Source organism: Suricata suricatta, chromosome 16 (genome assembly GCF_006229205.1).
Source record: "Suricata suricatta isolate VVHF042 chromosome 16, meerkat_22Aug2017_6uvM2_HiC, whole genome shotgun sequence".
NCBI classification, from domain to species: Eukaryota; Metazoa; Chordata; class Mammalia; order Carnivora; family Herpestidae; genus Suricata; species Suricata suricatta.
The window spans coordinates 16,055,828-16,071,814 of record NC_043715.1 but is presented as its reverse complement, the minus strand read 5'-3'; the positions used below and the strand labels follow the sequence as shown (position 1 = coordinate 16,071,814).

Sequence of the window (15,987 nt, the reverse complement as noted above, 5' to 3'; positions counted from 1 at the left end):
TCTCTCTCTCTCTCTCTCTCTCTCTTGCGTGCATGCGTGCACTCTCTCCAAACAAACAAATAAATAAAGTAATAATTTAGGCTCTGCCCTGGAAATACGTCGTGGCTGGGGGCATGAACTCAGAGTTGGTCTCCTGGGTTCAAGCCCTGGCTACACCCTGACCTGGCTGTGGGCCCTGGAAAGAGTGATGTAACCCTGCTGGTGGGACAGTGTCTTCTTCCAGAAAGTACGTGGTAACACTAGGACCTCCCTGGGGGGGCAGGGGGGCTGTGAAGACTAAATGAGATACCCCATGCAAGTGCTCTGCACCACCTGGGCTCTGGTCGATGCTGCTGTTCCTAATAGAGTTAGAAATCGTGGCAGATAAGTCAGTGGCTGAGAGCATTTCAGAGCCAGGCAGTCTGGATTCAAATTCTGGTTCCTTCAGTGTCTATTTATACATTTGTGGGCCAGTCATTTGGACCGAGCCTCAATTTCCTTCGCTATAAAAAGGGCTGCATAACACCCACCCACAGGGCTGTTGGGAGGGTTGGAGGAGCTGGGCGCCGGCCGAGCGCCGGCTCAGAGGCTGCTGGAGTGAATACATTTGCAGCAAGAACCCAGGGGAGCAGCAAACCGAGTGGCTCCGGGGTCCACGGAGGCTGCAGGAAGGGGCCCGCTCTGGCTTCTGGGCCGAGGCTGTGGACGGGCTGCTTTGCAGTGCTCCGAGGTCCCGTGTGACCTCCTCCCTCACCCCGTGAGGTCCTCCCAGGTCCCCAGCTTTGGAACAAAGCCTCCGCCTGCTGTTCTGCCACTGTTCTCTGTCTGAACTCTGATTAGGCCCTTATCTCAGCAGCTTTGCCCTGCTTGGCTGCCTGTCACATTCAATTCCATTCCAGGCCTTTCATCCTGCCCTGGCCCGAGTGTCCCTGAGTGTGAGGTTGTGGGACATGGGGCCTGGTCTCTGTCGTCCTTGATTCCCACAGTCCTGAGCATCTGTTCCGGAACACAGCAGCCGCTCAGTTCATGGCGGCTCGAGAGAATAAAATCAGAAGCTAACTCCCAGGCCTTGTTGTAGTTGGATTTCAAGGTGCTGAGAAACACTGGCATACTTCCCTCTGCCTCAGAAATACTTCTGTCTCTGGACTCCCTCAACCCCCAAATTCTACAATTAGAGCTTCATTGCTTTGGCTTAAACCAAATTGGGGACCCTATACTTGATAAAAATGCGATATTCTGTATCATTCAGAATCCTAGCAGGAACCAGAAGGCACACTCAAAGGGGTTTAACTGGAAAACAAAATAAGACCCTTAGTGACAGGAGTTTTTGCAGTGAAGTGGGCAGGATGGAAGGGGCCGGCATGGATGGCGAGGCGCCCCGGGATGTGCGATGGCAGCAGCTGGGAGCACCCGAGGGCGGAGGCGCCACAGGGAGCCTCATGGAAGCTGAGCCTTGGGGGAGCCGCCCTGAGGGAGCAGCGAGGCCCTGGTGATGCAGACACTGCCCAGTGATGTGGGGCTGCAGCGGGGCCTGAGTCTCTCCATGCTTCTCTGGCCCGCAGATCTCTCTGCAGCGCTCCCTCACCCCCACCGTCGGCCACCTGGAAGCCAGAGGGTGAGGGGGCCGAGCCTCCTAGGGACAGAGAGGGAGGGAAAATGGATCTGGGCTGAGGGAAGAGGAGCAAACCGAGAACAATAAGCCTTCAGAAGTGACGGGCTTTAATCTTATCAACTGTGTGCAATTCTGCATATATGACAGCATCAGATCCTTTAGGAAGACGAGGGGTAAGAGACCAGGGCATTTAGAACGGAAAGGGCATCACTGACTGGGGAGAGTATATGACAAACCCTGCCTGTTTCCTGTGGTGGCTCTAGAATTTCCATCTGTCCGTACACGTGTGCATGAGGGCGGCAGTCTGGGGATGGCGGGGAAACCACCACTGAGCAATCACATGCTCCTCTCAGGGCTGAGTAACTAGGGGCGGTGCTGAGCAGGGTCATGGAGCACTGAGCTTCCCCCATCTCTGCTATCCCTCTGGCTCCTGGACAAACCTGTGTCATCGCAGGATTTCTGGGAGCCTCAGAGATGCTAAGGTGAGCTGTGGTCCTGAGTTCTGGGAGAGGTGATCTGGGAGATGTTCCTGACCGCAGGTGCCGCCTCAGCAGACCCCCCGGGACCAGTGGGCCCCACTGTGAGAGCTGCAGGCATTTGGGCAGATGGTCTTGAAACCTGGGTCTGGGCAGCAGGGCAAATGGGGTCAGTGGCTAAGGCTGGGGGAGGGCAGTAGAGGAGAGTGGGGGCGGAGGGAGCCTTAGTGTGGGGTGAGACCCCCTTGGGCTGAGAAGGGCCAGGGAAGGATCCAAGGTCTTGGCACAAAAGTGGGATACAGGGAGCAGGAGTCTGGGCATCACCAGCTATAGCTTGTTGGGAATTGGGGCGCTTGGGCCACACCCATGCCTCCTGAATCCGGATTTGCATTTACACGAGATCCCTGTGTGAATCTCCTGTTCCGTGTTGTTTGAGAAGCCCTGCTCTGGCCCACCCTGCTCTGCGGAGCCTGCCTGCTCTTTTCCCCTCAGTGCCTCTGAGCTCTTTCCCCTCAGGGCCTTTTTCATTCAGAAAGTCATTCAACAAACGCTGAGTGACTGGTCCTTGCCTAGCACTGGGATTACAGAAATTAATAGCAGATAGAGAATTAGGAAACTGCAACCCAGGGTGGAAAATGCTACAGTAAAGAAGCCGTCTGTCAGGTGGAAGAGGACCCCAACCTGTGTGTGTGGGGGGTGTGGGCAGGGAATGCTCCACCCTCTCTTGACCCCGGCACTGCTCACTCGGCCCCAAGTCCTCCTTCTCTGACTCTCGCTGTTTGTGTGCTCAGTTTCAGCTCATTATCTAGGCAGTGCTCCTCCTGTTTCCTCCCAGTCAAGCCTAGTAGGGCCCTAAATCCTAAAGGTGAGAGGTTACCAGATGGACGGATGATTTGGGTCAGATTATAAGTACAGCGGGGGACAGTGAGACCCACTCCACGTTCCTATCACCCACCGACCTGCTCTGCGGACCTCCTTATCCATCTAGTCCTGTCTCTATATGATTTTTGAAATATGAGTGTCTATTTCCTCAGTTATGGGTTTAGAAGGAGCACATGAAGCACACTATGAATGGCTGCGTAGAAAGTGGTCAAAGCAGGGCAGCTGGGTGGCCCCGTTGGGTAAGCGACAGACTCTTGATTTTAGCTCAGGTCATGATCTCACGGTTTGCTGAGTTTGAGCCCCCAGCACGGAGCCTGGTTGGGATTCCCTCTCTACCTCTCCCTTGCTTGCTTGCTCGCTCACTTTCTCTCTCTCTCTCTAAATAAATAAATAAGCTTAAAAACAAAAACAAAAGGAAAGTGGTTAAAAGCATAGACACAAGCCAGGGTTCAAATCCTGGCCTCCTTATTTACTAGGTCAGGGACTTTGGGCATGTTTCTTTGCCCTTCCTGACTCAGTTTCTCCACCTGCCAAATAGAGATAATAGGATTATCACCCTCATGGTGTTACTGAGTGGGGGGGTCACATGAATTATCTGTCACATGAATTATCTGTAAAGTGCCTAGGACAGTGCCTGGCCCTCAGTAAGTGCCCTGAAGTCGTTTGCTATTTGTGAGAATTTGCTGTTGCCTGTGATCCACTGGCCTGGTCTCAGGTAATCAGGAAGGCCAAGAACATCCTCTGTGAATGGCAAACAGTGGGAGGCTGGTCTTCCCCTCACAGACATCAGAGAGTCTGAGCTAAAGGAGAAAGGCCTTTGTCCCCAGCAGGTGGCTGCGGACTGTGGGCTTGCCCGGGGCCATCCCAGTCTGGTAACCACTTTCATGGGAACTAGAAAGACCTTCTTCCCCGGTTGTTCCCATCAGGGCTCTGTGACTGATTTTCTTGTCAGGGACCTCCTCCTCTTTGAAGCCCCTGGGGCTGGGCCTTTCCACTTCCTCTCACTGCTAATGGGAAGCCAGTCAGTTGGTTCTGGCAGGCAGATGATGATACCCAGGCTTGGCTGGCATTGAAACCAATTTGTAGAGTTCACATTCAGTGAGCTTTGAAGGCCAAAGGGCCGATATGTTTAACTTGGGAATCCTCGGGCCTTGATTGGATCTGTTTCTTCTGAGTGTGTGGAGCGCCCAGCTGCCTCCTACACAGCTAATGGAGTAAGAATCAGAACAGGCACTTTGACATCGAGACTAAGTAGTGTCATGTGGAGGAGGGAGGTGTCTTTCTCTGGACCAGTTCAAAGACGTGTGGCTGACTCTGCAGCTCTGAACTGGGGGAATTTGGTGCCATGGCTTTCTAGCCAGGCTGCTTGTGACGTGGGGCACAGGACAGCTTCCTTCCTTTCAGTCCAGGGCCCACCGAGCAGAAGGAGGCCCTCAGTCTTGGGGAACAAGAAGGCAAATGATGCCTCTGCCCAGCCTGGGACCTCTTGGAGGAGCCGTTGGCGTGGCTGTGAGGTTGGGGGTGGAGCAAGCTGAGACCCACTTTCAGGGGCTGACTGCGGGATCACAAGGACAGTGTAAAATTTTGGTAATGCTGGGGTTTTTCTTTTTTTAAATCTTTTATTTTTAAGTAATCTCTATACCCAATGTGGGGCTCGAACTCACAACCCCGAGACCAAGAGTCACATGCTCCACTCACTCGGCCAGCCAGGTGCTCCTGGAGTTTTTATTAACTGTCAGCAGACATTTTCCGCTAAAACCGTTGTCACTTCCACACCCTACCCACAGCACTGTCTCGGGCATGTGGGTAATCGGCACCTGGCTGACCTTTACTCCTTGAATTTGCCATTCTGCAAAGGAGCAAGGACATGATAGGTCATCATGTCATTGACCTATCTTGTCCTTTACAGAAGATGCTCAGGCATTTCTTTTTCTCTTTAAAACCTTTTTATTTTGAAATAATTTCAATTTCAGTTTTAGAGAAAAGCTGCAAACATGGCATACATATAGGGAATCCCCATACACCCTTCACCCACATTCACTTTTCACATTTTGCTGCGTTTGTTTGCTGTCTCTCTTCCCGTGTGTGTGTGTGTGTGTGTGTGTGTGCGCGTGCACGCGCACACATACGTAAATGCAAGATTTTTTTCTGAACCACTCAAAACTAATGTGTAGACACATCTATCCCATAATACATCAATGCATACTTCCTAAGAATAAATATGTTATTGCATAACCACAGTATAATTATAAAATTCAGAAACGTTAGCATAGTACTGATCTAATGCTATTATTTAATCTACAGTTTGTATTCCAATTCCACCAATTTCCAATAATGTATTCTCTAGCCACTTTTCCCCCATCCAGGATCTAATCTAGGATAAGCATTATGTCTTGTTGTCGGGTGACTAAACGTCTCTAGAGCCCTTCCTTAATCAATCTTTGTGTTTCGTGTCTTTGGGAATTTTCTAAATGAAAATCAACCTGAAGGCATTGTTGGGGCTGTAACTTCTCTAACCGCTAACTCAAAAACAAACAATCCTTTCCAGTTGTTGTCTTTGAAGCCCCAAGACAGGTGGGATTGACAACAATCTATTTTGGTCACGCCTGGCCCTTTCTGGCGTGTCCATCTATGCCGGTCTCAGATGATCCCGGGATTTGCTCTTGGGTACTCAGTAGATGCTTAATAAGTACTTGCTGATTTGCCAGGAGAGAACAGGGATGGATCACATAGCCCCAGTGACATTCCAGGACGATCTGGCTGATGTAGATAGGGAGACAAAGGGTTGGCTCTTCCAGAGGTGAACAGCAGCAGCAGTAATTGGAGGACAGCAGGAAGGCTTGGGGTCCTGTATCCTTCTGTTGCGTGGGGCACTTAGATTCTTCTCCTCAGGGTCCCCAGCCGGACAGTCAGGAAGCTCCACGGCAGGTGGTTAAATCCCCCAAGTCGAGGGGGGGGTTGCAACACGGTGCCGTCACAGTCCTGGAAGCCCTGCCATGTGTTTTTTGACCTCCTACTTGGGGTCTATAAATTTAGATCATCTCCGCAGGAATAACAGAGAATAGAGCTTTTGAAATCAACCTATTTGTGGTTGCCAGCCTCCAAGATGTGTCCAGCCTGCCTCCCCTGGCATCTTGCCCCTCGCACACCCCCTTCCACATGAAGCGGGGCCGCCCGTGTGAACAGTAGAATCTTGTGACAGTGACAGTGTCTGCCTTCTGGGGCTAAGTCACAAAGGAGAAGGCAACTTCCACCTGGGTCTCCTGGCCAGCTTGTTTTAGAGGCAGACTGCTACTTTGCTACTTTGAGGACACGTGGGCCTCCGTGCACGGAAGCCCCTGCAGAGAGGAACCGAGGCCCCGCCTAGAAGCCGGCACTGACTTGCCAGGCCTGGCGGAGGGGCCCCCAGCTCCCGAGCAGCCGCCGGAGGTCTTCCCGCCGACCAGCGTCTCACTGCGGCCTCGCAAAGGCCTGAGAGCCAGATGCTCCTACCCAAGTTCCTCCCAGATTCCTGACCCACAGGAACTGTGAGAGATAGTAAATGGTTAGTTGCTTTTAATGTTTATTTTCTGAGAGAGAGAGGAGAGAGAATGAGTGGGACAGAGAGGAGACCCAGAATCCTGCTCCAGGCTCCAAGCTGTCAGCACAGAGCCCAACGTGGGGCTCGAACTCACAAACCATGAGATCCTGACCTGAGCCGAAGTAGGACGCTCAACCAAGTGAGCCACCAGGAGCCGCTGATTATTGTTATTTTAAGCCATGAAGCTTTGAGGTAATTTTCCATGCAGGGACAGATAATTGTCACGTTATTCTATGAACAAGTAAAGAGTGCCTGGGTGACTCTGTTGGCTAAGATTTCAACTCTTGATTCTGGCTCAGGTTATGATATCAATGAGAATGAGCCCCATATCAGGTTCCCCTCTGGGCATGGAGCCTGCTTGAGATTCTCTCTCTCCCTCTTACTATGCCCCTCCCCTGGCTCACATTCTCTCTCCCTCTCTCTCTCGCTCAAAAAAAAAAAAAGTATAAAGGCACATATGACCCAGCAATTCCATTTCTAGATATATGCCCACGAGCACTGAAAACATCTATCCTAGGAAACTTGTATACTGTGTTCTTTGCAGCGTGATTCACAATAGCCAAAAAGTGTCCAAGCCTAAATGTCTACCATCTATCTGATCAATGGATAAATGAAATGCCATTCCATACAATGGACTACTATTCAGCCATAAAAAAAAAGATTGGAGTACAGATTCATGGCACAACATGGATGAACCTTGAAGACATCAGCCCCAGCGACATAAGCCAATCACAAAAGACCATATAATGAATCATTTATATGAAATGTCCACAAAAGGCAAATCTATAGGGACAGAAAGTGAATTAGTGGTCACCTGGAGCTAGATATGGGAGAATGAGAGGTGACCATTAATGGGCACATGGTTTCCTTTCAGATTGATGAAAATGTGAATTTTATACTTCAGATGGGTAATTGTGTAGTAGGCGAATTATCCCTCAACAAAGCTGTTACAGAATTATAAAGAGACAAACTATACAGGGACCTCATAGGACTTTGTTTCTGTTCTTTTTGGTTACGATACTAGTGTCTGTTGGGTTCTTGGAGAAAGTCCTAAGAGACTCACCTGGTTACAAGGTGGGAACAAAACAGCTAGAATTGAACATAAGGAGCAGAGGAAATGGTCTGCTAGGATAATTAAAGAATAATTCGGACCTTCTAAATGCTGTATAATCAGAACCGTGAATCGCAATCCCAACAGATGAGACTTTGGGGAGGAAATGAATAATAGAATCTGGATTCTTCATTAAATCCTGGTGAGAATGACAGTCAGTCATTGTCGAGTGCAGTGTTCCTCCTCCACCTGCTGGAGCTTTATCTCAGATGTTAAGCCCATCTTATATCTATTTTCTTCATCTTATTTTTTTTTTTTAAATCAACCCAGATCATTGATGTTTTGGCCCTGAGTGTCTATTTTGAACTCTGTTTTAAAAGTAATGTTGATGGCCCAATATGGGGCTCAAACTCATGACTTTAGATCAAGAGGTCCATATTCTTGGGGTGTTGGATGGCTCAGTCAGTTGAGCGTCTGACTTAAGCTCAGGTCATGATCTCACAGTTTGTGGGGTTGAGCCCCGCATCAGGCTCTGTGCTGACAGCTCAGATCTGGTCAGATCCTGTCTCCCTCTCTCTCTGCCCCTCCCTGCTCATGCTCTGTCTCTCTCTGTCTCAAAAATAAATAAACATTTAAAAAAATTTGTAAAGAGTTGCATGTTCTACCAACTGAGCCAGCCAGGTGTCCCTCACAATGTCTGTTCTGAACTCTGTTACGTTACAGATTAGAAATGGTCACTGTCTCTCCCATTTGGCATATGAATACCGATTTGTTGGACTTAAAAACATTTTATAATCATTATTGTTTAAAACAAAATTTGGCTCTACTTATTCCTATCTCCTTTTTCAAAATGTTCCTTAGAGATAGTTATTTTTCAAAATTAGCTTTTCTAATTTTAGACACCCAGGATAATCAAGATGACCTGTAATTATTTAGCATAAATAAAGGAGCAAGCAATTAAGAGTTCTTAATGACGTGGTATTTAAGCTAAATTTGTAGCCCCCTTTTACAGATGAGGAAATTGAGACCCAAGGACATTTCACAACTTGCTCCAAATGACGTGGGTGATGTTGAACGTAACTGGGATCATAACCTAGAGCTCTTGCTGTTACTCCATGTCGCCGCTGCTGACTGAAGGCAGGGCTGAGGAGAATGGATTCAGTATTTTTTTCTTTCTTTCTCTCTCTCTTTTTTTTTTTAATGTTTATTTTTAAGAGGCAGAGAGACAGAGTGTGAGCAGGGGAGGGTCAGAGAGAGAGGGAGACACAGAATCCGAAGCAGACTCCAGGCTCTGAATTGTCAGCACAGAGCCTGATGAGGGGCTCGAACCCACGAACTGCAATATCATGATCTGAGCCAAAGTTGACGCTTAACTGACGGAGCCACCCAGGCGCCCCTGGATTCAGTATTTTATGAATGGCACCCATGCTGACCATATACTACCCTAAAGTATCAGAGCTGAGATTTAATTATTCCATCTGATTGAAATCATGAATACATAACAAATATATTCATGTGTGTTATATAACCAACATAACAAAATAAACTCAAATTCTTGTATTTTTCAGCCTTAGTTCTTAGTCTCTTATGTTCAAGTGAAGAAATTTAAGGTCATTTTAATTGACGAATATTTACTCTGGGATCTAGAAGTCTGTTAGGACGCCTATTTATAAATCTACCGAATGAACTGTGCCAGGAGTTTCCGCAAATCCTTCTTCTGGCCGTTATTAGTGTCGTCAGTAAGCATTTTACATTTATGTGTGGAAAAGTGCCTTCTATCATCAAAGTCAGTTGAGGGATTTCTTCTGATGGGTTGGAGGAGTGGCAGGGGAGATTTTAGAGAGGTTCTTAAGGATGTTCAGGGTTCTACTAGGGTAAGGCAAATGCAAAATTTGAGGGAGTGCCCAAAACCACAGTAATCAAGGTAAATGTCATTTTAATGGAAAACTTTTTAAAATCAAAATTAATGCAAAAAGATCCATGATGAACAAAACACCAACATTTTAAGTGAAGGGAGGTCTCAGCATGGGTGGCACCAGGTGGTGGCAAGTGATATAAATTCTGTAAGTGCAGAGTTGCACTGGCTTATTTAAAGTTTTAGTGTTTTGTTCACCGTAGAGCCTTTTCACCTTAATTTTGTATTTTGTTTTGTAAAGAGAAACATTGCAGTAAAATAGTATTTGTCTTGATTTCTGAGATTTGGGGCGCCCTCTTCAATTCTGCACTGGCGGCGAGGGCCTCTCGGGTGTCACCCCGGCCCTGGCCCTGCACAGGCCTGCACCTTTCCCCCCGGGAAAGCTAGAAAGAAGCCCCCACGCCACGCGCCCCAGGCCCTCCTGGCTTTGGTGAGCTGAGCGACTGGTGTCTCAGGCAGAGTTCCTTCCCTAGTATCACCGCTGGTGAGAGGAGGCTTTTCCCAACTCTCTGTTTTGACACGCTTACCTGTACGGGGCACGTCTGGCAGCCCTGGCTGGCGAGCGGCCTCCCGGGTGCAGTCCCGAGTCGGCGGGCCCCGGGGCCAGTGGCGGGGAGGCTGTCTGTCTGCAGAGTCTGCACACTCCGCCGCTGAGAAGTGAGGCTGCCGGAAAGTCCTAGTGGAGGCCCAGAGGACTGAAAGGACACATCACACACTTAATAGTACTCGTCAAGTTGAATTAAAGTTGTCTTTTAATTGTAACCTAAACAGTTGTTCAGTTGTAACCCGAACGTCCTCACCCGCTCCGTGTTCCTGGGGTCGCTCATCCTCCGACAGAGGAACGGGAGGCCTGGACACCTGCGCCGTCGCGCCCCCCCCTCGGGCGGCTCCACGGTGGGAGGATAGTTTGCATCATTCTGTTCTCGATTCCTGCGGCTGTGATTCTCCATCTCGTGGGACTTCTTGCCCCTCTAGCTGTGGTCTTCACTGGGTGAAGCTTTTTACCCCTACGGACGCGAGTTTCTCCCCTGATACCAAACCTTGAAAGACATTAGAAAAGAAAAAAAGAGAGAGGGAGAGGAAGGGATCAAGGAAGGAAGTTAAAAACCATTATCTCTTATGAACATCGAGGCAAAAATTCATAATAAAATGTTAGCAAATAAAATCTGATGGGTTGTGAGCTTGAGCCGTATGTTGGGTATATAGATTAGTAAAAAAAAAAAAACAAAAAAAAAACAACTTAAAAAAAAGTACTAAGAGATCTATAACAGAACTAACCAGAATTAGCAACTTAACAGGGTACAGGGTTATTATTTTAAAAATCAATTCTATTTTTGATACCAGCAGCATACAATTGGAAAAATGAAATAAAAATTCCAATAGTATCAAAAAACGGGGATGCCTGGGTGGCTCAGCCGGTTGAGTGTCTGACTCTTGATTTTTGGCTCAGGTCATGATCTCACAGTTTGTGGGACCAAACCCTGCATGAGGCTCCGGGCTGACAGTGCAGAGCCTGCTTAGGATTCTTTCTCACCCTTCTCCCCTGCTCATTCTCTCTCTCTCTCTGAAATAAAAAACAAACAAAAACATAAAATGCTCAGGTATAAATTTAACAAATGATAAGTCCTATACACTGAAAACTGCCAATCATAGCTGAGAGAAATTCAATAAGACCTAGTAAGTGGAGAAATATACCATGTCATAGCTTGGAAGATGCAGTATTGTTAGTCAATTATACCATATTGCTATGTAGATTCAACAAAGTCTCCTTCATAATCCTAGGCAACTTCTTTTTTAAATGACAGATGGATTCTAAAATGCATGTGGAGGACCTGGAATATCCAAAGCAATCCCAAAAGAAAAAAAGAAAGTGTAGGACTCATGCTGCTTCAGGATTTACTGTGAAGCTACAGTAATCAGTTCAGTATGAGGGGCACCTGGGTGGCTCAGTTGATCAAGTGTCCGACTTGGTTTCAGCTCAGGTCATAATCTCATGGGTTTATGGGTTTGAGCCCTCTGTCAGGCTCCATGCTGACAGTGCAGAGCCTGTTTGGGATCCCCTCTCCTCTCTCTGCCCTCCCCCCAAAATAAATAAATAAGCTTTAAAAAAAGACAGCATGATTCTGTCATAAGGATCAACCAGTAGGTTAATGGAGCAGAATCAAGAGTTCAGAAATACACTTAAATGGTCATTTACTTTTTGGCAGGTACCAGAGCAATCTAGTAGGGAAAGGAAAGTCTTTGCAATAAATGATGCTGGAACAGCTGGATATCCATTTGAAGGAAGAAAAAACTTCCAACATTATCGTGTACTATATACAAAAATGAGTTTGAGGTGGATCATAGAGCTAAATGTAGTAACTAAAATTATAGAATTTCTATAAGTAAACCTAGAACAACATCTTCATGACTTGGTGATATGCAGTTTTTTTTTTTTTTTAGACATTCCAGAAAATGAATAGGCTGGCCATAGACTGGGAGACATTATTTGTAAAAAAGCGTTTATCTGGTAAAGGATTAGCATTTAGGACTTAGAAAGTGTAAGATTTAATAGATGGAGGCAGAGACAAGAGGAAAGAAAGAGACCAAGTTATGGAACCAAGAAAGCCTTTATTGGGATCTGCGATTCCCGGGCGAGGTTCCATGACTCCGGGAGTGGGGAGTCAGGGGAGTTGTACCTGGTACGGGAGGGGCAAGGTATTTTATGGGTGAAAGACTTCTGAGTTTGGTTTTGGGAGGGCAGATTACCAAATAAGGGCATTTTAGGGCCGTGGCGGGATGGGATAGGTTGCCTCCTCTGTGGGGGTGATGGGAAGCTGGAGCTTCATGATTGGCTGTTTTGAAACTGGCGAGGGACCTTCCAGGTTTGCAGGTCGGGGGTTGTTGGTGCACAGAGTTCTTCTCTGACCCACAGCAAAATGGCCGCTTGGTCGCCATCTTAAGGTAACTGTTACATTCCGACCTTTTTGGTGTTATGGGGAGGTGGGGGCGGCATGATAATTGGGCTTTGTGGTTGGAATGGGAGAGTACCGGTGAACCAGCAGCAGGTGGGTAGTGGCCCGGTTGGTGAGTCTGGATACAATTTCCTGTAAAAAGTTGGAAAAACAGCAGAACAGACATAGCCCCAGTAGGGCTCTGCGGAGGAATAAGATTATGGGCCCAGCCAGGGCAGACAAAATGCTGGTTAACCATGGAGGCCAGTTGAAGAGGCTTTCATACCATTTTGGTGTTGGCTCCTTGCTTTTGCCCTTTCTTGTAAATGATCGTGAACTACGGCTAAACTATCTTGTACAGCTCCTGAGCTATTGGCATAGAAGCAACATTGTTCCCCTACAGCCTGGCATAGCCCTCCTTGGTGTCATAGTCATAAGTCTGACCCTTGCCTGCTTTGTAACACCATTTCAGCTAAGGAATCCAAGGAGTGTTGTAAATGACTAATAGAGCTTTCTAGCTTGGCTAGATCAGCGCCAATGGCCTTAGTGAATGCATCCTTTAGATGGGGCCTGATGATGCTGAAGCATTTTTAAGGAACGAAACAAATTATGATCTTTAATCTCAGCTAGTAACTCTGACGTAAGGTTAGGAATAATGGGAGAGGGTCTCCCAAACATAATTTTATAAGGAGTAAGGCCTAGGGTATAAGGGGAATTTTACCCTGTAAAGGGCATAGGGAAGGAGAGCTACCCAATTTCCACCAGTCTCCATGGTTCTTTCTAAAAGGTGGCCGGAGACTCATCTTTTCCCTTTGTGCATTATTAACCTTAGTCAAATTGGTGGGCTGTCTAGCAGCTGCTCGAAGACCCCCCATTAGAGTCTGGCCCTAGAGGCGTAGGCTCCCCTCCCTCACCTTCTGCTGTGTTGAAATCCCATGCCCAGATTAGAGGCAATTAATACCAACAGAACATCCTATCCATAAGAGGAAGGTGAGTGTGATCAGGAACTTTTTGCTGTTTCACCAGCTTTCTGGGGCAATGTTTGCCAATCCGATGGCAAAGAGCAAGGACAGTTTAACTTATCGGACTGGTGATGCATTGTTGAAACATAGTTTTTCTCTCTAAAAAACCTCATTTTAGATAGCCAGATTGAGACCAATCCCTTTGTGGAATGAGTTCAGTCTTAACAACCTTGGCCTGATTATTTACATAAGCTCAGCAAGAATAAGGATTGTTAATGAGGATTTTATAAAGCTTGCTTTGCTGGGACCTTTCATAAGGAATCTCCAGGTTGAATTTTCAGTAGCCTCTCCAGGCCAGAAGCCAAGCCAAGCACTTTCCAGCAGACAGGCCTGCAATACCTGTTGAATTGGGTAAACTCCTCTTCCGGAGGTTCCCAGTATATGCTGAGGTTCCTGCACCTGCCAGGAAGTGACCTTCTTTACTCACCTGGGGATGCTGCTGGGAATTCTGTAAGCAAGGTATCCAGCCAACATGTCCGTGAGACTTTATGGCTCCATGTTCCATAAAGTCAGCCTTAGTTCCTTAAAGCTGTCAGGTCATATCTGAGTCTATGCATGACTCTCAAATAGGACATTCCAGTCAAAGCTTTGGTAAAATAACCAGTATTTCTAATGGTGTCCTGCTATAAAATGAACAGATTCTTATTGAACTTATGCAAACAATTGTAGTTGCCATGGAAAAAGAATACTCACTGTGAGTTTTTGAATTTCGGATGGTTTAAGTAGAGAGAAAAGATAATTTCAATAGAAACAACATTTCCAACAAGAGTTCATTTAGTCCCATGTTTCTAATTCTTGTTCAGGTTGAATGCAGCTTTTAGTTCTGGAAATTTCTACCCATTTTGTGTTAATCTTAAAGATGTCAAATACCTATATTTGTCCCAAAAGCCCTCTTTACAACTTCCCTTGAAGAAGAAACATGTTTTGTGACAAAATCTCAGAGATGGACATTGTTAGCACTTTGACAAATTTAGTGACTCATTGACAAAGGTAAAACCTAAAGTTTTGGCCTTCTTGGCAGACAGAAGAGAAACTCTCCGTTTACATAGTCTTATCAAGAGCAGATCAACAATCCGGGAAAACTTTGTCTTTTGAACGGTGAGAAAAGCAGAATTTTAGCCTTATACTGGTGTACTTTAAAATTCCATTCATTTTAACCTCATTCTATCCTGAGCACACATAAAATTCTTTTTCAATGATTCCCTTTCACAAACCTTTTACAACTTTCCTTTGCCCTTAAACTTTGTCCCAAAGCCATTTCTCTCCAAACAACCAATCCCATTTGGGACAAAATTACTTTCTTTTACCCTCAACAAAAATGCACTTTCATTTCTTATATCTTTCTCACATATCCCCAATTTTATCCCCAATTTCCTGCATATAGGGTTGCTTTTCTTATTTTCCATCAGTCTGAAGTATACTTAGCAGAATTTTAACTCTTAGAAAACTTAGTCTCCAGTTGAGGACTTAGTAACTAACTGAAAGGTGTTTATACCAGAGTTTTTCTTGGATGGTAAATTTAGGAACCAATTAAGTGCAGAGCAGATTTTTAACAGTTTTAAATATTCCCAGTTGTTTTGCCACAAGTCAAAAGCACAAGCATCTACGGACCTCATCCTATACCAATATACCAATCACTAGTTGTGGCTTGTGCTTTAGTTTTTTTTATCTTGTCAGATAGCCAATGAATTTAATCTCAATTTATCATCAAACAAAACCTTAACGTTTTAGGTTACCAAGAACCTTTAAAACTATTTTAACCATTACCCATGAAAACTGAGACAGACCAAATTAACTATGATTTCAAGCTATTCTTTGTTACACTTGGAGCAGAGATAACAGGAACTTATTTGAACTGCAGCAAACCCAGGTAGAAGCAAACCAACAGACTTAGATTAATTCAAACACTGGATGAGCCCACGTGAGACACTTTGTTTCCTGTAGTTAATTTTGACCTGAAAATTTGGTGCAAAAATCTGACTACTGTGGTCTTTTGTTTCTTATCACCTAGGGCAGAGGGAAGAGTAGGCCTTGCCTGAGGCCTGAGTCAGTTATGCAGGCTGGCCATTCTCCACCCAGGTGGTACAGAAAAAGAATGGGGGAAGGGAGGGCAAGAGGAGAGGCGCCCCAGGGGGGCAGAGAAGGAGAATTTCCAGTTTAAAATTTTTCTCCATTTATAGCTAGCTGTTAACCTGGGAAATGAATGAGGGAGAAGCCCTCACTTCTACAAGGCAGAGGAACAGAGAGAGAGTCAGTGTACCCTTCAGTATGATTTTATCTCAGCCAGACCAATAAGGTCTCCTCCTCTGCACAGTCTCAACCCCATAATGTTCTCGTGAGGCGGTGTCACAAAGACAGACAAAGTGGTAGGGGTGCCCCCTCTAATGAGGAGACCAGTCAGATGCCCATCTGGCTGTGTCCTGAAGGAACTTAGGTGACGCTTAGCTGTAATGGTCTTAGCATTGTGACTTATGATCGGAAACTATTCCGATGCTACCATAGACTATATGCCATTCACCACAGAATCCCACATGGGC

At 46.3% G+C, this 15,987-nt stretch overlaps 1 protein-coding gene across 3 annotated transcripts in view; it reads left to right on the top strand.

The window, feature by feature from the left end:
- The window catches only part of NFAT5 (nuclear factor of activated T cells 5), a 173,276-nt gene that overhangs the window by 5,341 nt on the left and 151,948 nt on the right, over nucleotides 1-15,987 (top strand). The window lies entirely within an intron of this gene.